Here is a 22,104-nt window from a genome sequence, read left to right as displayed (position 1 = left end):
TCTGAATTGCTTTTCTATTCTTAGTGTGTACTATCTGTGAAATTCTTTTTATTTGACTCTAAAAAATGGTTGCCATTTTGACCAGGACTGGAAAAATAAAGGATAAATACAAAGACCACATATGACGTGTAAGCGTCTTTATTCTCACCTGGAAAAATGTTAATATAATACTTCTTTTTAGAAATTATAACTGACAGTTTCAGGTTTCATCCTCCTTCATTGGTGCATTGCTTGTAGCTGAAGATGACGCCACAATAGTTGGTGTATCTCTATGACAATGAATCACCCTGAAGTGCTATAGCAGCAGCGGAAATGTAATGTGCTGACACTGGTACAGATTAAAAAAAAAAAAAAAACAGCATTATGCACAGAACCTTAAATGACTGATATTTTGCATTTTTAAATGGAATTGAGCATTTTCAAACATTTCCCTGTGGTCTACATAAACTGTAAATGCTCTGCTTGGGTCTGAATTCTTCATTAATTCAACTCCACAGGTCCATCTTCAACCCTATTTCTGAGTAATGACACTAGAAAGGTGGTTTGCAGCGCTGGCCCTTTAAATGCAAATCACCCCGCCCCCTCCGGGTTGTTGGCTGTGCTGCTCTGTCCCATTCAACCAACAACTGAACATTTTAGGTAATCGGCTCGAAGTCTGGACATATTTTCAGTTTTTACTAACACTGCTGCTGCTGACAAACAATTATGTCGTACCCCGAGAAATGTTCGTCTGAAGTCTGGACCTTATATGTGCAAATGTTATGACGTAACTAGCTATAAAATGTAACAAATTAATCAGGAATTGAAACAGGTTGTAGAAATCCACTTGATTTTTGCCAGAGTGAATTTACAGATAACTTTGCAGCACCTGGAGGGTTCAAATTTAAACTGTATGAACTATTAGGGTCCAAATACACAAAGAAATAAACCAAAAACCAATAAAAGTGGGTTTAGATAAATATGACCCCTTTAATGCTGGACGTCACCTGTGGAACAGACTGAAGAAGTCATTATCCATTTTGAGTGTCTAAAGAAATATGGTTAGGTAACAGACAGACTCCATAAGCGATGCATCGGTTCTCATTTTGATGTGATTAATGACATCTTCAATATTACCCAGCCTGGTCAAAAAGGTCCCTTTTCCTTTGGTTCTTTCACCTGAACTAATGCAGTGAGTAGGTTCTCAGTTCTGAAACAACCTTCAGTTTGTTAGAAAGCCCAAAGATTGAACACTGTCAGGAATTACTGGGCTCATCCAGTTTGTGACAGAGTGGTTCAGGAACATGAGACATCACTGTCACATGGATTTGACCACCACGCAGTCGAGACCTGAACCCTACTGAGAATCTATGGTAGGGATGTCAAACATATGGCCCATGAACCAAAACCAACCCACCAAATGGTCCAATCCGAAGTACAAAAATTACACTGAAAATATTAAGAGTAAAGAGTGTTCAGGGGCCACATACAACTCAATATGATGTCAAGTAAAAGAACAATATAATAACTTATGAATAATGACGACTCCAAGTTTTCTCCTTGGTTTAATGTGAAAAAAGTTCAATTACTTAATTAATATATTTACATTTATAAACTATCCTATCATAATAAAATGTGAATAATTTGAACAAATATGAGAAAAATGAAATTTCTTAAGAAACGTAAGTGCAATTTTGAGAATATAATGCCTGCTCCTATATGTTTTCTGCATTTGTAGATCCACTGTGATCTCTGTGATCTGTAAATTTTGTTAATAAGTTGAGACATAATATTGTTGAAATTGCACGTATTAAAAGATATTTCAGGGTCACCTGGAATTCAAATGGGGTCACCTGAAATTTCTAGTAATTGGTAAAAAAACAAACAAACAAAAAAAAACGTACTAATAAAAAATATATGTTAAGTTGACAATCACAGTACCATAAAAGACATGACAAACTCTGAAGCTGAAACTGAAGCACTGTGGTACTGTTTATCTGCCAAATGTTCATTGTGGTCAGTTTCAGATGCTGCAGCTCTTTCATAATTCATAGTTTGAGTTCTTGTTTCTTCAGTATTAACTGTCAGCCTTGTAAATCCAAGCTGGACTGACTGTACATATCCTGACCAAGGAAAATCAAATTCTCACTTTGTGCAGTAATCTACACCTGGATTTACTGCCTCCGTCCAGAATAATATACATTATATAGACTAAATGTCCTCTAAAATTAACCTTTATTTGCAACATAGTATAGCAAACTATTACGTGATCAAAGACAAATTAATTTTAGCAAAAAAAAAGTCTCTGTTTTACATGTCTTGGGTCGCCAAAAATTTGTGATGTTAAAATGGGGTCATGAGCCGAAAAAGGTTGAGAAGCACTGGTGTACATGGTTATTCAGGTTATTCACATTTTCATAATGTAATTTAACTTTCACACTAAAACAAAAGGAAAACTTTTGATTATTATTTATAGGTGATAATGCCTAATATTTTACCTGAGATCACATGGGGCTGTATGTGGCCCCTGAACTAAACTTAGTTTGACACCCCTGATCTATGGGATGTGATGGAGACTTGGTGCAGCAATCCGACTCTCCCGTCACCAAGGACAAGTTCATGTTGAAAAATAAAAGTAATTATTTGGATAAAATATTGAGACATTTACTGTGACATTGCATGAAGTGATACCATGGTGAATGTGTCCTACAGTCAAAACTAAAGCTGGTCCAATGAAATATTGTATTGAGAGTTTCTCTTGTAATGTACCATATGAAGACATTTTAATCCTTTAACCCCTGACGTGTCTGTGGTGATCGTTCTGAATGTATGATTTATTTTAAATATTCATAAAAATTCAAATGTTTGCTCCATAGGAAAAATCTCAAAACATGCTGATAGAATAGACCTTGTTCTTTCCATCGACATCTGAGCATGCTCAGTGCACCCCCCGCTGCCTGTGTAATGGGGGGCAAACACAGACCAGTGATTGAGACCAACTTGGGCTTTTTTTTTTTTTTTTGTCGTTTTTTGTTTTTACTGTTTAGAGTGTTGTCGCGATTTTCCTTTATTGTTTTTACTGTGTTTTTAGCAGGTTTTGACCGTGTAACTGCTTTTGAAGTTCAACAAGGTGTCAAAACGCAGCTGGACTGATTTGGGGAAAAAAAACACCTCAAAACAAAAACTACTGGGCCCAAATTCAAATCCTTGTTGTTCAGTGTGTTCCAGTTCACAGTTCATGTTCAACATCCTAAATCAATTATTGATGTACATTCTGAGTGTTTTATTTAGTAAAAACCTATCAAACTTCAAGTCCTCTTTCTGTTTTTCTCTTATTCCACTTGTTTTGACCCCAAAAAACACAGTAAAACAAAACCCCTGAAGAAAAGGAACACAAGCAGCTTTCATGACACTGAAACAGATGACAATTCACAGCTGCATGTTTACCTGGAATAAAGTCTCAAAGGTTAAATACGATTTGTCTTGCTTTTGATATGATGATAGTTCCAATGAACACACACACACACACACGTGTTGTTTGATCCACATTACAGAAAACAACCAAAGCTACCCATGAAACAGATTCCATCACCCAAAACGTGGCCCTTGAGCACAAACAGGTCTATGTGACAGATTTGGTGGCTAGGATGGTGACTCCCACTCCACAGGTGGCAGGATGAAAGCAACAGCAGCATGTGGGTGTAACTTAAGAGTTGTTGCTTTGTCTTAGTCCTTTTCCATCATCGTATGCAGCGGGGTAGTTTTGTTCCCCAGACCCTGCAGCGCTGTGGACAGAAACACCTGGTTAGAAACTCAGACACATCCCCATTTTCATCTGTTTGTAGATGATAGTTATGCACAGGCAGACCTGTTTATACAAAACAAAACAAACCTCCACATTATTCATTCTTAATTCGCCAAGAAACCCAAAGTTCTCAAAACTGTGCATTTGTTTTGCTGCGCTGACCTTGATTTGTCTCTTTTCACTAACATTTGTGAGAAAAAGTTCCAGTAATTAATAGGATGGGAAACCTTGGATTTATGTTAATGGAAGTAAAAGGCCCCTCATGTAGTTCCAAGGAAAAGTAAAGAGAAAAAGTTTAGGACAATCAGTCAATAGGACATAAAAACAAAGTTTTATATCGACTTCCATAGAGATATCAAACTGCTTTTAATGTGAAATAATTGCAGAATACAGCTGTTATCTGAGAAACACATATCTGTGTGACTCAACTAGTTTATGACAGCCAACAAGACTGAAGCAACCAGTTCTCTATAGGAAAGAGAAGATTTTCTATTGTGGTCCTTTGAATTGAGGCGCTGCAGAGAAAAAGATAAAACATTAAAAAAAAAAAAAAAAAAAGAGAGAAAAAGCTTTTAAGGACCTTGTGGAGAGAGATCAGGTCTGCAGAATTTCAAGCAAAATGTTGAATCGCTGGTGTTCTATCAAATGTTATGCTACTTATGGACAAAGTCATGTTTTGAAGTCAAGTCAAATTCAGTAACACTGAAGTCGTCACAGTGTCACATTTTTATTTAGTACCCGACTCTATATTCTCTAAGGGTGTATTCACACCAGGAAAGTCTGATAGTTCACTTGCTTTGGGCCGGACCAAATTTTTTTTTTTTGGTGCGCTTGGCTTTCACATTGTACATGTTTGTAAGTGGACCAAAATCTGTAAACAAAACCACATGTGCTGAGATCGTTCAGCCATTGGACAGAAATGAGCAGTGTCGATTAAAGCGCTAAGTCCAAAGTGAAAGGAGAGAATCATGGAAATTTTGCATGATGTTTTTGTTATTGTCATAGCGATATGGTTTTTACAGATGGAGACATTTACACAAATGTTTGAGCAGCAAGAGCGTTTGATGCAACGTCAGGTTTACGATATTGTAGAATTAACTTCTCAATGACAAAGACACAGGGCAAGACAGCCACGGAGGACAGCGCTCATGTGTGCACATCATGTTGTGACTGTTGCTCTTCTTCACACAAAATGTAACAGGTAGGAAGTTGGAATTATGCCAGTATATCAAAAGACAGTTATCAAAAAGCATTAGTGCTCCATACTGCTTACCTATGTGTAGCTATCCTATATCACCGTTAAGTTTAGCCAGGTACAGAATTCCTTATCGCAAGTAAAGTTTGCTGGGGGTGATGAAGTTGTTTATTTTTCCTTTCAAGCACAACAGACAGATCTAACCAGACTTCTGAAAATGAAATGTTACTGTTTTACATAAGCACTGAATCCAACCCATACCCACACTGAAGCTCAATTACCGGGAACATAAACAAAAATGATACTGGCTTTTGACCTCTGCCTGTCTACAGTGCGAATATGAACTAATAATGCACTATTTCCACAACAGTTAAAAAAAACAACTGTGTCTGATCGGGTCCGGGCTGCTTTCACACCTCAAACGAACTGCACCAGGGTTCGTATGGTACAGCGCCGAGACCACCTCTTCAGCTGGGTCTCGGTTCGCTTGTTTGGTCTGGAACAGAGTTTATTGGTTTTCACTCACACCAGCCCAAAAAGTCCGAACCAAGGGAGCAAACGAACTCTGGTTCGCTTTAAACGAACCAAACAAGGCAGGTGTGAATACACCCTTATTTTAACCTCTCACCCTGACCCATGTTGTTGTCCCAGTCAAGTTATTTCATGCCTAAACCTAATGAAAACTCAACAGACAGACAGACAGACAGACAGATTCCAAAGGTCCTCTCTATGTATGTCAAAGCTGAAAGCATTTTCTCAACAACCACTTTTTTAAAGATACATAGGCATTAAAATAAGTGCCTGTCCTTCCACAGGACAAGAAAGTACGAGGGGCAGGACATATAATGATGTAACCTCTGCTGGGTGTGTACATCTGTAAATAAATGCAGTGTTTCTTGAGGCTTGGCTGTGAGATCCTGCATGAGACAATGCTAGAAAAGGCCACTGTAATCCTAACTCACACTGGCATCAACAGTGGTGTAGACTTAGCTAGTTCAGACCCGAATATATATGTGTTCTGTATTATTATGACACCTGGAATAAGGAAAAACCCCTCGTAACGTCTTAATGGCATAGTTTGCATATGAAATACAAAAGTTCACCTTCCTCTAATTTTATCTACTCAAGTGTGGCATGTCTGTGGGGTTTTCCTCCACCATAACTAAGAAGCATTAAAAACACAAGTACCAATGTACAAAATTTAACATTTAGAAATAAATATCATTAACCTCATAGCATCATTGCCTAACTCATACACAAATGGACAAAAGTATTGGGACATGTTGAACATATGTATATATATATATATATATATATATATATATATATATATATATATATACATACATACATACATACATATATACATATATATATATATATATATATATATATATATACATATATATATATATATATATATATATATACATACACCACACACACACACACACACACATACATACATACACACACACACACACACACACACACACACATACACACACACACACACACACACACACACACACATACATACATACATACACACACACACACACACACACACACACACACACACACACACACACACACATATTAGGGAAGTGGTCCCTGACCTTTTTGGCCTTTAAAATAGTGCACAGGTTGTATTTGAGCCACAGGTTTTCAAACTGTTTCCAGATTTACAAAATGTATTTTAGAGAAAGTAGGTCAATAACACTATGAACTGACCAGAAGAGCTCTTCAGGAAAAACTTGCATTGAGTGGCTTCACACCTGTTGTTTTTGTGTTTGTCATGTGATTTATATGATTTCTAAACTGACAGACTCCATCTAAAAAACAGCCATCGAACAGTGAATCCACAAAAGAGTTATAACACTTTATGAAGTTGACTTGACAGACATCTTTTCATAAATTAGAATGTTTTTATTGAGATTTGCACTCTTTTCACTCTCTTTAAAGTTTATTTAATCATTTGATACAAAGCTTTTACAGTTTTCTTCACTGATATTTTTGCTGCCATTTCCCAAATGGATTCAAACTGAAAATGTCAAACTAGGTCACAGCAACTGATTTATTTCATTACTTTATTTTTATCCATTCAAATATTAGTGTCACATCACTGATCCAAACACTAGAGTATAAAATTTTACAGAAAATGTTTTTATATTTCAATTTATTTAGTGTGACAAGTTGCATAGAAACTTGAGTTTCATAAAGCATTTTGACATTATGTACAAAGTCATTTACACCCTTTTATTATAGTCATTATGTTGCATTACTGGCTTCAGAGTAGCACAATTGCTCTTACGTCTGGCCAGGTACGAGCTGGTACAAAGAGCACACACCCTAAATACTCAGATACTGTCACCGGCTCTCTATCACCCTGCCTTTCCTCAACTTCTTTTATATTTTCGCCCCTGATATGTCTTTTGTTCGATACCTGATATGAACCCCTCTAGCTCCTGTTTGGCACAGGCCAAGATCCACCCAGTGTTTCAACGCTGCCTTATTGTGATTCAACCTCTGTGCTGTTATCCAGTATATCAGACACTTTATGACCAGCAATCTAGTGTCAGTCCCTCAGTTTTCCAGCCCTCTGTTCTATATCCCCTCCAGTCTCAGATCTCCATCCCCTCTGTCCTCCAGCACCAGCTCTGAGCCGTGGTTTATTCCCAGCCATAACCATACCACCAGAACTTCACAAGCAGGTTTTAAGGCTTGGCCTTTAAGTGTGAGTGTGAGTGTGAGTGTGTGTCACTCCCCTCCCCTAAGCACAGGTGGACTTGTAGGGAACCCTGCCAAATACTTTTGGTTTAGAGGGAGGGAGGGGTGTTGGCTGAGGCTGGTGGGTGTAGCAGTTTTTGTTTTGTTGTGTTTCTTAGATAACCGTTTCGCGGAACGGTACCTTTTCACTCCCCCAAATCACCGACACACCTTCAGAGCAAATTTGAGCTTCTCATGTCTCGAGCTCACTCACCCGCTCTCACTTTCACAAGTCTGTCAGAGCTGAGACACTGTTGAGTTTCCTGACAGAGACTGAGAGTGCACAAGAGACCAACAGAAATCAAAACTTCTCTTCTAAAAGGTCAGTAACATTTCACTGTCTTTCTCTTTCACTGTGTTCTATTCAGTTTTTAATCCACTCCAACTCTATTTCCCAAACCTCTGAAAGTCATATGAAAGATTCATATTTTCTTTTTATTGTGGCAAAATTTCAATGCATGCAAGAGCTGCCTGCTACCTACTGTGCACCAGAATCAGCCTAAAGGATGGCTGACCTTTTGGAGAATCAGGTCCTTCTGTATTCAAATTTAAAGTGGTGAATTGCACCATGTCCTATGCTTTTTTCTTTTACATGTCTGTACATAATAGGGCGTACAGTAAAAAGAGATGTCTTGCTATTTGAACAGAAACTTTCCCGTGTGTATCTTGCAACAGATGTGTTAGAGACTCCCCCTCCACATGATCAACCACACACTGAGGAGGAAACAAGTGAAAGTATGACAAAGCTTGAACAGACTGAAAGACCAATTGATTTTTCTTTTTATATAGCTGTATCTTGTTTAAGTACAAGGTGATACTGTCCATCATTTAAGTCTTTATAAAATATTTTACACCATCAAAAATCAAGAAGCCACGTGACTGAGTTGAAAGAAATCATCCAAGGTCTCGAATGGACGTGATTATAGAATATGTCTGTCCCTGATTTGATCATGCAACTCGCTTTTGCTCTCAGACTGAACAGATGTGCAGGACGAATCGTTCAATAATAATAATAGTAAAATGGATCATTCATCTATGGGATCCCTGTCAAATAACGAAAATATTTACAACTAAAAACACAGGACACTGGCTGATCAGATCCTAGTCCTGCATCATTCAGTCTAGTAATAGAACCGATATTAACATAATTATCATGGATACAAACCTGAACGTGTCTATTCCAGGTCCATTAGTGGACATAAATTCCCAGTGATTTTAGAGTTAGGGTTACATTTGAGTCATGTCTTATACCTGCATGCTGGCCTTACACCTATGGTTCAGTTATGCTTCCATGAAAAGAACAAATATTAAAAGATGACTTTTCTTTCCCTGAGGCATACTATTTGTATTGTCTGCTAGTTTCATCAAATATATAGTATGATAGACTACTGAGATAAAATAAAAAAAATAAAAAAAAAACTGAAGAAAGATGATATATTATAAATTAGTCCAAGTACAGGTGCGTTACAAAACTTGAAAAAAAAAAAAAAAGAGCGAAAGCCTGCACCTTCTTGTACAAAACTGACATTTTCATTTTCACTCAGCACGTTGAAAAGAGACGCGCTCCAGCTTGAAACCTATATCTGTCATTAATGGAGGAGAAAAAAAGCAGACCGTATAGAGCATATAGTGGAGCTCTCTTCCTGCTGCAGTGGGGGTTAGATGGGGATAAAGTCAAGTAGACACTACCACACCTACTCCAGTCACACACCCTGACAAGAGCTCTGTGTCTGCCCGGGATTATCTGAATTGAACTTGATCTCGCTGGTCTTTTGTTATAGGCCTCTCTTACGTTGGTGTGTTTGACAAACATTACTCGAGGCAGGTTTCATTCATGTTTGCTCAATTTCATATACCGTATATTATGTGAGATAAGCCAATATTCAGGTCCCTCTGTAAAGGAATTGACCCTATATTTGTACAGAAATGTTTAAGCGTGAATGCGTGTGAGAGAAATTGTGCATTTACGTGAAAGAATGAAGCTACTGGAGGGTTGTGTATGAGCGTGTCCAATGAATGAGGATGTTGCTTAATAATTGCAAAATGATGCAATGTGTTCATTATGAGGCTGACAGAGTGAATGAGTCCACACGCCTTCTTCCCACCTGACAACGTGTGGGCATGCCCATAGAACAGCATTTACACGGGGACACACAATCTGATTTTAACCTCCTATGACACAGATGTCATCTTGTCACAGTTGTCTAAAAATCAGATTTAGTGTTTTCACTTCTTGCTTAGGCAGCTCTGGCACAATCTGCTCCATGCCACAGAGTGTCACTCAGGTGCTGAACACGTACACATCATGTAACCTCAAAAAAACATCTGCGTTCATCAGGGTTAGTTCACCCATGTGTGTTGGCATGCATGTCTACAATGGCTGAGGAGCTGTTAGTGTGTGCATACGTGTGTGTGTGCATATGTGTGTGTGTGTGTGTGTGTGTGTGTGTGTCCCTCCTCCGTAGGACTGAGGTCCAGGTTTTGTTGTGTGGAGTTGGGCTGGGTGAGTAAGCCGCCCCTCACAGATGAATAGAGGATGGGAGGAGGCTTGAAGAGGCTGCCGTGGGTGGGAGGCCCGAGCCCTGCCAAAAAAGCTCCTTCTGTGGGATTTGTGTACTTTTGCGTTCCTCACGAAACACAGCGCCTGGCTCCAACGACAAAAGCAACCAGGAAAGGCAGGCTCAGGCTTTCACACTCCCAGAGGTCGGGCTTCATCGCACCCTCTTATGTTTCAAGATATATACTTTTTTTCCGTTTACAATTTCTCTATTTCCCTCTTTGTCATTGTTTTTTTTTTTTTTATTTTCCTTTTGTCGCTCCTGCCTCTTCCTCCCTGTGGAGTCTTTCTTACTGTCAAAGATCAAACTTTATTCAGTTCATGTTCAGGTCCAAGTGACTTCAATAACACCTGTGGGTAGAATGGGTCTGCATTTAAAAGGTGTTCACCAATACATCTGATCAAATAATACAATAACACAACAATCTCAATGCTTAGAGAAATGTGATGGTTAAAAAAACACTAGAATAAGAACAAATAAATAACTTTAAAGCTGCATATAACGTTTGTCACCAATTTTTCATCAAATCTGTAAAACCCGAGTGACGGTTTCGTTTAGGTTTTGGTTTGTAATGTAAACAAATGGACTGTTTGAAGTTGTTCACTATGAGGGGAGTGATTCAGGGACGTAATCACTGAAAGGCTAACGGCTTCATGATACTTAGGCTATGACTCGGGTTTTACAGATTTAGTGAAAAATTGGTGATGAAGATCAAACGCAGCTTTAACATATTTACTATCTATGCAACATTATATAACATTTCCACATCAGACATTATCAGTTACCCTCATTTTGAAACAAAGGAGACTTTCACTGTGTGATAAATGACAAGATATGAGAGCTGGGTGATAAAAAAACAAAACAAAACTGCATCTCTGTTAAAGATTTAGTTTTAATTGTTTAACTTCTGGGTACATGAACTGAAGCCAAAACATGACTGAAAAAACACTTTCTCTTCTAAAAGTATTTGCCATCTAAATGGACAAAAAGACTTACACTTAATATATTATATGAAACAAACAGCTCGCATTGATCTAATTAATTCCACATATTGCCCAGCCTTACATCTTACTGTCTATAATGTGAGAAATCATTTAAAATCACTGTTCATTTAGTAGATAGGTAAAGGTTACTGGCATAAAAAATTGGCAGTATGCTTAAAGCCCTACTTGCGACACAAACCTTTACTCTATGAATTGCTCTTTAAAATACTTTGCTCTTGTGCAAAGTTATGAAACTACAGCACCTGAACAATATTTTTAAATTACACTGTGGCTCAGGCTGTAATTGTTCTTCATACTGGGTCAAAGTCATCAGAGAAATATTTACTCCACATTCACTTCAACATGTAAAATGTCAGCAGCAGCCACAGTTGATGATGTCGTTGTGTAATGAAGCATTCTTCATACAAATTGTGGGTGTTTCCTGAATGTTACCTAGATAATAGAAAATAAGCCCCCGTAACCACTAGCAACCCACCTAGCCTCAGCCTGGTGACAACTGCAAAGTGACATGATTCTCAAGCAAAAATTACAGCCCGGTAAATTATGAAATGAAAGCGTCAGTTTACATCTCAGAAACAGAGCCTGTAAAGATGTGGATGAGAACATACAGAATCGAATGTCATTCAGCATGAGGGAGTTAGATGAAGAAAAGAAGAAAGGGAAAAAACGAGCATGATTTCATAATGTCTAAAAGAAAGATCTGGGTTGAATAAGTGGGTCCACCCACCTGTGTGTGAGAGGCAGCGAGAGAGAAAGCAGGGCTGGATGGCAGTTTTAGAGACATGAGTGTGTGGGTTAGGCTAGCTGGCCTGCTTATGCTATCTAATCACTGGGAGAGAAAGGAGAGCAGCATGCCTTGATCCACCCACCCACCCCAGACAAACAGCGGTTAGCCTGCTAAGTACTATATGTGGTTGCCTGCAGCTCTGGGCCGTACATGGGGGAACAGAGATAAAATGTGACAGAGTCTGCAGGTAGCAGACATTCAGGACAATTATGTCTCATTCTGTGCTGGGGAGGAAGAGAGATGTGTCAATCTGGAAGCAAGTATGGGTCACGACTGTACGCCAGGAAGTGAGTGTGCACGTTTATGAGTGACACCAGTGAGCAAGTTGGTCATAATCTAGATGGTTTTTCAGGAAGTAGTCAAACTAATGAGAGATCATTGACTGATTTTGATTCTAATTAGCCAAATATGTTTTAACCTAAGGCAAAGCCTTGGAAATAAATAATGGATTCACTCCTGAAACTGGCACATACACGGGTCAGGTACCAAAAACATTCATGTAGCAATGTGTTACTTTTTTATTTATTTATTTTTTTAGCTTGCCTCCCACTTTAGGCGGCCTCATTAACATGAATTATGTTACTGCTGTGTTGACTGTTGACTGCTTTTTCTATCGTTTCAATGATGATTTGGGTCAGATGCAGATTAGCTACCTGTGTGATATCGGAGTGGGTGGGATGTGATTGGGCGTGAGTTTAAAAATAGCTGACCTACGCACTGCACATCACTTGTGTATTTGTAAATGTGCATGTAGCTGAACATAGTCCACCACCTCGTGCATGTGTGTGTGTGTGTGTGTGTACATATGTGTGTGTCATGACAGGCATCTGTCTCCCCTGCCCTGCAGCCTGACTGGTTTTAATTAGGAGGTGCCAGAGCGCCTGAGGGCTCTCCTGCTGACACACACACATACACATGCTCACACACACACACACAAACACGCATACACAGACACACACACTACCTGAGGGCAGACAGAGGCTGTCCCACCAAGGCTGGCCTCCTTCTCGTTATCACCATAAGGAGTTGTCCTCATTCACCCCACGACCCCCTCAACACAGCCACGCTCTCACACAAATGTTCACGCTACAGCGATCAAATAAACACAACACACCACAGATCTACGTTGAGGAGCAGCAGTGAGGAGATGGTGCCCGGACGATTTGACGTCTTGTTCGTTTTGTCTGCACTTTTGGGTTTAGTTTCTTAGCTGAAATTTAAAAAAAGAAGACCGTGATCTTCAAGGGACAATTCCTAACACACATGTGCGAAGTTTGTGTTGTGTTGAGCTGGAAGCCAGTGTTTTCTTAAACTTAATCATTTAATAGCTAATGGTTGTTGTGCAAATGTGTTTATCAGTGTAGCATTTTTCTGAATTGGACAGGTGTCATGTGAGCATTATATTGCATTTGGATCTGAAGTAGCCTGAACTGTGCCTTTTTCAGAATGAAGACTAAAACACTAGTCTTACCGACCTGTGTGTGAACCTCAGGTAATGGATAACAACAGTGAACTTAATCACATACAAAACATGTCTGATATTTGTATATAGGTGCTTCTAGGAAACTGGGTTCATTTTGGTATCTTTTCAGACCTAATAATAAGAGAGAAATGTAGACATATTTCCCTCCAGGATGTACCTAATGATGACCTCAGATAAATGCAAAAAAATTATACTCTTGCTCTGAGCCATCTCAAAATTAATGAATTTTTAATAAAATATTGGGGCCAAAAATAGGACCCAAATTGGGACAGGAAAAACTACCAAGGTGTCAGTGCATTAGACCTGAAAACATGGCTGTAAATGGTCTTATATAGACTATAAATAAAGACACTGTGTTAAATGTGTCGATCCTAGTGGTTTTGCTAATCCAGGCATGTGGATTTTTCATGAGTCTCAGTCTCATTTCAGGTTTTGTGTGTAACCCATCATGTCCACTTGCGTTACATGCAGAACCTACCCATTAAAACACAAATAAATCGTGCGTGATTTTGCAACAGCAGCCATTTTTGTGAAACACTCTGCCTTGGATAATTAGTTCAATTCCCAAAATGTACCTGAGAGAGGATAAAAAGATTTTTAAAAAAAACAGTAGCACATAATTTTTGTGCCTTTTTGACCGTGTTACATGGAAATTTTTATATAAAAGATAATATGAAAAAATATGAAAATGTGTTTCATCTGATAAATTGTTTCTTTTTTATCTCAGTAAATATTTATTTTTAAAATAGACCCAAAGTGCTCCAAACTTGCTTCATAACATTAGTCTACATCTGGTTAGAATTTTTAGCTCCCATGTTCTGCTTTTAGGACCAGTTTCATATACCGCGTTTTCATTACGTGGAACCGGCTCGACTTGACTCGGCTCAACTCGGATACCACGTACTATTCCTGGAGACCCTTTTCATTACAGGATACTACCGATGTTAGAGTAGCTGGACGTCATAGCAATGCGGCACGTTACTTCCGTGTGTCTGCTCAGAGACTTGCTGATAAACTCGCTCGTTGCGTGTTGTCTCATCAAGCTCATGCTGAATTTTCACATCTAAGCCCCCTCGACAAACCATGGTGTAGTTTTGTGGGGTGTCATCATCATCACCGCTATATTTACTGTAAACTTCCACATCTGTTTTTTTGTAAAAAGGAGGGTCACAGAGACAACTCTCTGACCAACCAGTGGTCTGCAGTGTTTACACGTCATGTTTTAGTATCTGTTCCCCAGTTTTGGAACCTCAGCGGAGGTGATACCAAAAACCTAGTACCGGGTACCAGATTCCAGGTCCTTTTTTGTAATGGAAATGCAAAAAGACCGAGTCGAGTCGAGTCAAGCCAGTACTACATAGTGGAAACGCGGCAATAGATGCACCCAAATTTAAAATTCCACTGCAAATGACCTACCCTATTTCAGCCAACACAGAGGTCCTGAGCTAATATAAGTCCAGTGTGAAGTAACATTTCAGTGGTTGGGTTCACTGGATGGATATGCAACACTTTGTACTTCCTCCACACATTGATTCTGCCCATTTCTTGGATGATGATGATAGAGGCTGGCCTAGTGATGATCAGTGAAAGTGTTTTAGGTGGAAATTCAGGTGGCTCATGTCACGATTTATCAGGATATTCACTGAAAGACCAAACTTAAATCCTTCAGAAGATGAAATGATATGGATGAAATGCATGACAGTTACACTAAGGACCATGTATCAGTGTTTCATCAGTTATCTGTAAGCGCTGAACCTTGACACCAGAACCGGGGAATAATGTCAGTAAATTCAAGAGGTCCACAGGTTGTACGAGCCCCATGCAAATGAGTATTAAGACTTGAGAGATCCAATATTCTGCGTTTATGATTATTCTTTTTGTGTGTATACAGCATGCATTTTACCACAAGCTGAAGAAAAGGTGGTTTTTTCAAGAAGGTGTTTGACGGAATGATACAGGGAAGTTGTGTGTGCACAGTAGAACATTGTTTTCATTTGCCATGTAAACAGCTTAAAAGGACTTCCTTTATGGGGATTAAGCGGAAAAAAATGAATATTTTGTGCATGTAAATGCTGTCACTGAGAGAAGAGAGGTATTGAGGTTTTTTTAGTGGAAAATCCAAACCGAGTCCTCTACATACATATTCAAAACCCAGTGATTTAGGTACTTAACAATCCCACACAGTGGAAATAAAATCAGGATTTCTAAATATCCATTTCGTTTCAATTCACATCTTTAGAATGAGCACAACAGTCAGCAGAAATTATCACTTGCATCGCAGTTACCGTCACAAACACCAACTGGTTCATGCAACAATTGCCGTCAGTATTTCTAAATATGCGGCGTGTGTTCTTTACCTCCCTTCTGGCAGAGCTTCAAATACTGATTAGGATGTTTGAAAAAAAGACAAAGTTAAAGCACAAAGAAAAAAAAAAAAGTTAAGGCGCTAACAGACAGGTCAGCAGAAGTAAACACCCTCACCTCATCCACCCGGGTAGCATGCTCCAAGGTGAGTTCTAATGACCCCGCTATGACAGATGGCTGTGTGTTTCAGTTTGTGGATGTGTCTGAGCATTTGTCTGTGATTGAACACGGCAGAGTGATTTATTCCGCCGCTCATATGAGTGTACAGTAGGTCTGCTCCTATTCCAGACTCTCTTTGTGCTCAAGCTACATTGCATCTGTGTTACTTCTGTCCTTGGGTGTCTGGAGGCGGGGGGGTGTAGACGACCTGGCAGCCGGCTGGGATGCTCTTTCTTTGGACGTGTCGGGGGATGATTACCTCCCTTTCCTGCTTGTTTCCCACACCAGCCACACCTGGCCTTTGAGACACCAGGGTAAAGGGCACAAGTTGGGCTGGTGTTTTGTTTTTGTTTTTTTATGTTCTCACAGTTATTAGTCCAGGGATGGTCTGCTAAGTACTTCCCCAGATCCTCTTTCTATTGTTTTTGCTGTAGTGGTCTTTTTGTCTTCCTTTAACAGACTGATATTTTGCTTTTTTAAATGGAATTATGCGTTTTCCCTGTGATCTATATAAACTGTAAATGCTCTGCTTGGGTCTAAATTCTTCATTAATTCAACTCCACAGGTCCATCTTCAACCCTATTTCTAAGTAATGACACCAGAAAGGTAGTTTGGAGTGCTGGCCCTTTAAATGCACATGACCCCACCCCCTTCCGGTATGTTGGCTGTGCTGCTTTATCCCGTTCAGCCACTTGAGTTTGTTAATACAACCAACAACTGAACATTTTAGGTAATCAGCTCGAAGTTTGGACATATTTTCAGTATGGACTACAACCGCTGCTGCTGACAAACAATTATGTCGTACTCTGAGAAATGTTCATCAGAAGTCTTGACCTTATATGTGCAAATGTCGTGATGTAACTAGTTATAAAACATAACAAGTAAAGAATGAATTGAAACAGGTTGTAGAAATCCACTCCATTTTTTGCCGGAATGAATATAAAGATAGCTTTGCAGCACCTGGAGGGTTCAAATTCAAACTGTATGAATTATTAGGGTCCAAATACACAAATAAATGAACCACAGACTAATAAAAGTGGGTTTAGCTAAATATGACCCCTTTAACCCTTTCTCTTTAACCCCCAAATGGTTGAGGCAGATGAACATTCTCCAAGAGTTGGGGTCTACTCCAGGTTTCTGCCTGTTAAAGGAAGTCCCCCCCACCCCTCCACCACCTCCGAGTGTTTGCTCCTGGAGGATTCTGTTGGGTAGAAAATCAAGGTCAATGAAGCTACCATATTTGGTTGTTTGTCTGCAAGCAGCAAAAATATCCAAGAAGTATACAAAAAAATGCAAGAAAAACACATGTAAAGTGAAAGAAACATGTCTTTTAGAACATTAGACCAGCATAAGTGCTGATCCAGACCCCTGTCCACATCCACATTATCCCTTTGAACATCATTCCTTACAGTAGTACCGCTACGTCATGGTACCGAACAAAGTAGATACACTCACTGTTCATGCAGAGGTGGACCTTACAGACCCTGGAGACCACATTGGACCTGAGATTGTCTCCTCACTGTCCTCACTGGAACTGTCTTAATGTGTGCGGAAATGTCCAAATATAGCTACTTGCCCAATAAAGGGTTAAGAGTCTGGTTTAGACCAGCTAGTGTCATGAGATAACTTTTGGGCCCAATCCCAATTCACCCATTAGCCCTCCCCCTCAGCCCCTACCCCTTACCCCTTACCCCTTACCCCTACCCCTTGGCCCTTGCACTTGGCACTACCCCTTAAATGGAGTTGTAAGGGTAAGGGGTTGAAACATTCCCCTATGAAATGGAAAAAACCCTTCCAGACCTGTTACGTCAACAGCGGTCATTGATGCCGCTATTAACAGATGCCAAATCTTTGTTTCCAAAAGTATTCACCATGCCATCACCAGCTGTAACCATCTCTGTTCCATAGGCTTTGGTCATCTTTTTGCGGCTATCAACTATAAACCGCAGAAATCTGTTACACATTGAAACGGCATTAAACGGTCAATCAAATGATTAAGTTGTTTACAAAGAAAATACGTACATTTGTGTTTCTTTCATCACACTGCTGCACTTTTTGACTGTGTTTACCTCCATCTTGCCAATGATTCGAACAGAATTATGGGAAATTTCTCCTACCCCTCCGTTTGTAGTGTGGTCCTGGAAAATCCCCGTTTCAAGGGTTATACAGCCATCCGCCTTAGCCTCTCTAATTCTCTAATTGAGAATCAGGATAACACTACCCCTTCACGTGAACGTGCAAAACAAAGGGGGAGGGGCCAAGGGGTGAATTGGTATTCAGCTTTGCTATGATGTGACACAATATAGATAAAATTTCATTGATTGATTGTTTGAAATGTACGACCTAGCATAAGTTCCAGATAAAACAAGCAATACTAGTTGTTGCATATTGTTAATAAAATCAACACTCACTAGTTTTGTGGACGATATTGATGCAATTACTGCACTCCATACTCAACAAAATAATGTTACTGATGAGTGCTGTGGAAATAACAAGAGCCCTTAAATGACTTGATCAGCTGAATAAATTATACAGGTCAACAGTATTTGAAAACTGATTTCTCCTCATTTTTCTGTTGATGTTGCTGGTTTTGAGTGTATATGCATCCGTGTGTGTGTGTGTGTGTGTGTGTGTGTGTGAGAGACAGAATGCATTCCTGTAAGCGTAGGAAGGTGGTTTACTTCAGCAGCACTGGTGGGGTTGCTGTGTAAGTCCTGAGGTCTGAAGGGTGATCCCCTCACCCTGGAGCTAAACGGGGAAAATCTGTCTTTGAGTATCGTTTGGCTATTTATACCTCTGAAGGGAAAGGGAATTTAAAGGGGAAAAGTTTGCTAAAGTAGCCTTCAGCCAGACTTAAACTGAAGATGATGCAGACTGTTCGCTGCCTGGTATCCTCTGAGAATTTTCTTCCTCTTTAACCCTAAAAACCCAGTGTTACTTTTGTATTTAACCTTCCTTAAGTGATTTATCACAGTTTATTATAATATGACTGTGTTTTGGATTTGTAAGTGAAAATCTGGTATTGTCCTATATTTCATTCACAGATCATGTTGATGTTCATTAAAGCTCAGATTAAAGTTAAGGGTTATTATGTCCAAAACAGAGAAAACTGAAGAAAAGTGACTTTTTCAGTAAAATCTATCATTAAATGAACATAAACCAAGCATCTCCGTCAAATTCCCTGGGTTTTACTTTCCACGTTCACTACGGAGCCTCTGAACGTCCAAATGAGTCATATCTGACGACCATGAAAAGATGACAAACTGAATTTTACGCCAATGATTTACAAGTATTGATAGGATTAGTGGATCAACAGGTATTAAACAGTTTAAATCAGAAGATGGTTTTGGTCACTGGTGGATGTTTGGGTCTTTATGTGTTAATCTTCTCCTTGAACAAAATGATATGAAGAATATTACACAATCATTCATTCAGAAAAACACCGTCTAGAACCTTTAAAGGTTCCGTCCGTAATGATTAGTGGCATCTTTTGGTGAAATTGTACATTACATCTACTGAATCTGAGCACACAAATTAAATGTCATTTATCACTGGTGCTATGAATACAGATTAAAATTAAGATAATGTTGTAGTTACAAAAGTCTATGGATAGAATTTAAAGTAGCTCAGGAAGGGAATGTGGACCCAGATTTGGTAAAAGTACACAACATTGGATCCCAATTTTGTAAAGGAAATTTGAGGTTTGGATTTTTTGCTACACAGATTTGCTTGTTGTAGGGCTGCTCGATTATAGAAAAAAAAAAAATCATGATTATTTTAGCAATAATTGAAATCACGATTATTAAAAACAATTATTTGTTAACCTTAAAGTTGTTTTTTTTTTCTTGCAAAACAATGTAAGATATACTCTTTAAATATAAATAAAGCTTTTAACCATTAAAACAAAGTATGTTCACTTTTGTACGAAACAAAAAAATCTTTGAATGCAAATAAGTATACTGTAAATTCAAGTATTTCCTTTTGTAAACAAATAGTGCACTGGAATTAAACTGCTCTAGACTTGCCATAAAACTGGAGCAATAAAAAAAAAAAAACTCACGTAAAGTGCAAATTATAAATTCAAGTATGTTCAGTGTAGTATGAATCATAGTAAATTCAGTGGCGTGCCGTGAGGTTTCAGTTAGGTTAATACGGGAGTTGCAGCGTAAAGAGATTCGGAGACTGAAGATTGCATTGCGGACGAAGTTGTAGACAGAGTTTTTTTATGTGTTTTAGTTTTTCATAAGATTATGATAAAGGTCGCAGTGGTTAAACTTTAGATGGTTAAAAAGGTTTGCTGTGTTACCGGTTGGTGCGGACACAACTACGAAACACTTTTTGCACGTAATGGGTTTTTGCTCTTCATCAAACCCAAAGTAATTCCATACAATTGAATTTGACTTGCCTTTTTTGTTTACCAAGCACTTCTGCTGCGATTCTCCTGCTATTTTTCCAGATCGCTAGGTACAACTTTCCTCTTGGCGTGGACCTGCCGGCTAGCAGGCAGCTGTAGCTTAGAGGGGGGCGGGGCAGAGCAGCTCATGGTAGCTTGCGTGTGCATGAATTAAACAACTCAAAATTAATAATCGTTTTTTTCTCGATTACATAATTTTTGTAATCGTTGCGTGTAATAATCAAAATCGTAATTGAATTTCGATTAATTGCACAGCCCTAGCTTGTTGCATAGATCAGTGCATCATTTCATTGTGAATTCCTGTTAATTCATTGTTAAGTGGACAATTGAATTATAGCAGCAGTCACACTGACATAGTGAAACTACATTTCTGACAGTTTTGTTCAATGTTATCTTTAGGTGCACAGCCACCTGTGAACCTCTCTCACTGTGCAGCATAGGACTAGGCTTTATTAGCCACTGTTAAAGATACTGCTACATACTGCCATCTTTCATCTAGGACAGCCCAAAGTAAAACAATGTACCGGACTTACCTCAGGTCTACACTCAAACAGAGTTGGATGCTACCAGCTATAAAACTGTGACAGAACTGTGAATCAACCTACCCCTCTTGTAGATGTAAATGGATCAGTCTAAGGCAACAAAAACACAAGACTTTATTACGCACAAATGAAAATGTAATTATTCATAATGTATCCAATATCTGTAATTAGAGCATCCTAAATCTTACACACTGCACCCTTGGGTGGAGTATAAGCACTTGAGCTATTCCAGCAGAATCACCCAAAAGTGAACTGATAAAAACTGTTCCTTTACAGCGGCAAAACAAGCAACTTCAGTTTAAGTTGGGACTCCAAATATTCCTCTAGAGCAGGGGTGTCAAACTCAGATCCTCGAGGGCCGGTATCCTGCATGTTTTAGATGTTTCCCTCTTCCAGCACACCTGACGGTCATTATCAGGCTTCTGCAGAGCTTGATGATAGGCTTATCATTTGAATCAGGTGTGTTGGAAGAGGGATACATCTAAACATGCAGGATACCGGCCCTCAAGGATCTGAGTTTGACACCCCTGCTCTAGAGGGTTAATTAATGTTTACTTTTATGGTATGATAAACCAAGCTGAGCACTAGGGATGCACCGATACCGATACGAGTATCGGCATCGGCTCCGATACTCAGTGTGTGTGCTTGTACTCATAAAAGATACCCGATACAAATGCACCGATACCACTTACGGCCGTGTAACATTCACAGTTCAGTGGAGAAGGTACGCGGCGGTGGAATAATGTGTGGGGAGTGTGAAGAGTGTGGAGATTTTTCAAAATAAATGACGGTGATAAAAGTACCACTGACTGCAAGTAACGTTAAAGACACAGACAGATACGGACGCAGCGTTCTGTCCGTCCTCTGCGTACATTCCATCCATTTTCCAGGTGCTGGCAGATGCGTGCCCAGAATGAGAATACCAGCGGGAGTACAAAGCGGTGCAGACCCCCGCCAGCGGAAGTGAAGACAAAACTTATCGCTCATTTCTCTTTTCTCTACCTACTGAAGCTAAGCTTTTAAACCTTACCAGAGAAAACGCTGC

At 39.3% G+C, this 22,104-nt stretch overlaps 1 protein-coding gene across 1 annotated transcript in view; it reads left to right on the top strand.

The window, feature by feature from the left end:
• Positions 1-7,953: 7,953 nt before the first annotated feature.
• The window catches only part of zbtb7c (zinc finger and BTB domain containing 7C), a 31,555-nt gene continuing 17,404 nt past the window's right edge, over positions 7,954-22,104 (top strand). The window contains exon 1 of the mRNA XM_030151027.1: positions 7,954-8,070. The gene's annotated coding sequence lies outside the window, so the exon portion shown is untranslated. The remainder of the gene's footprint in view (positions 8,071-22,104) is intronic.

This window comes from Sphaeramia orbicularis, chromosome 12, assembly GCF_902148855.1.
Source record: "Sphaeramia orbicularis chromosome 12, fSphaOr1.1, whole genome shotgun sequence".
Lineage (NCBI taxonomy): Eukaryota > Metazoa > Chordata > Actinopteri > Kurtiformes > Apogonidae > Sphaeramia > Sphaeramia orbicularis.
The sequence above is the reverse complement of the archived record's forward strand: the minus strand, read 5'-3'. Positions and strand labels throughout refer to the sequence as shown.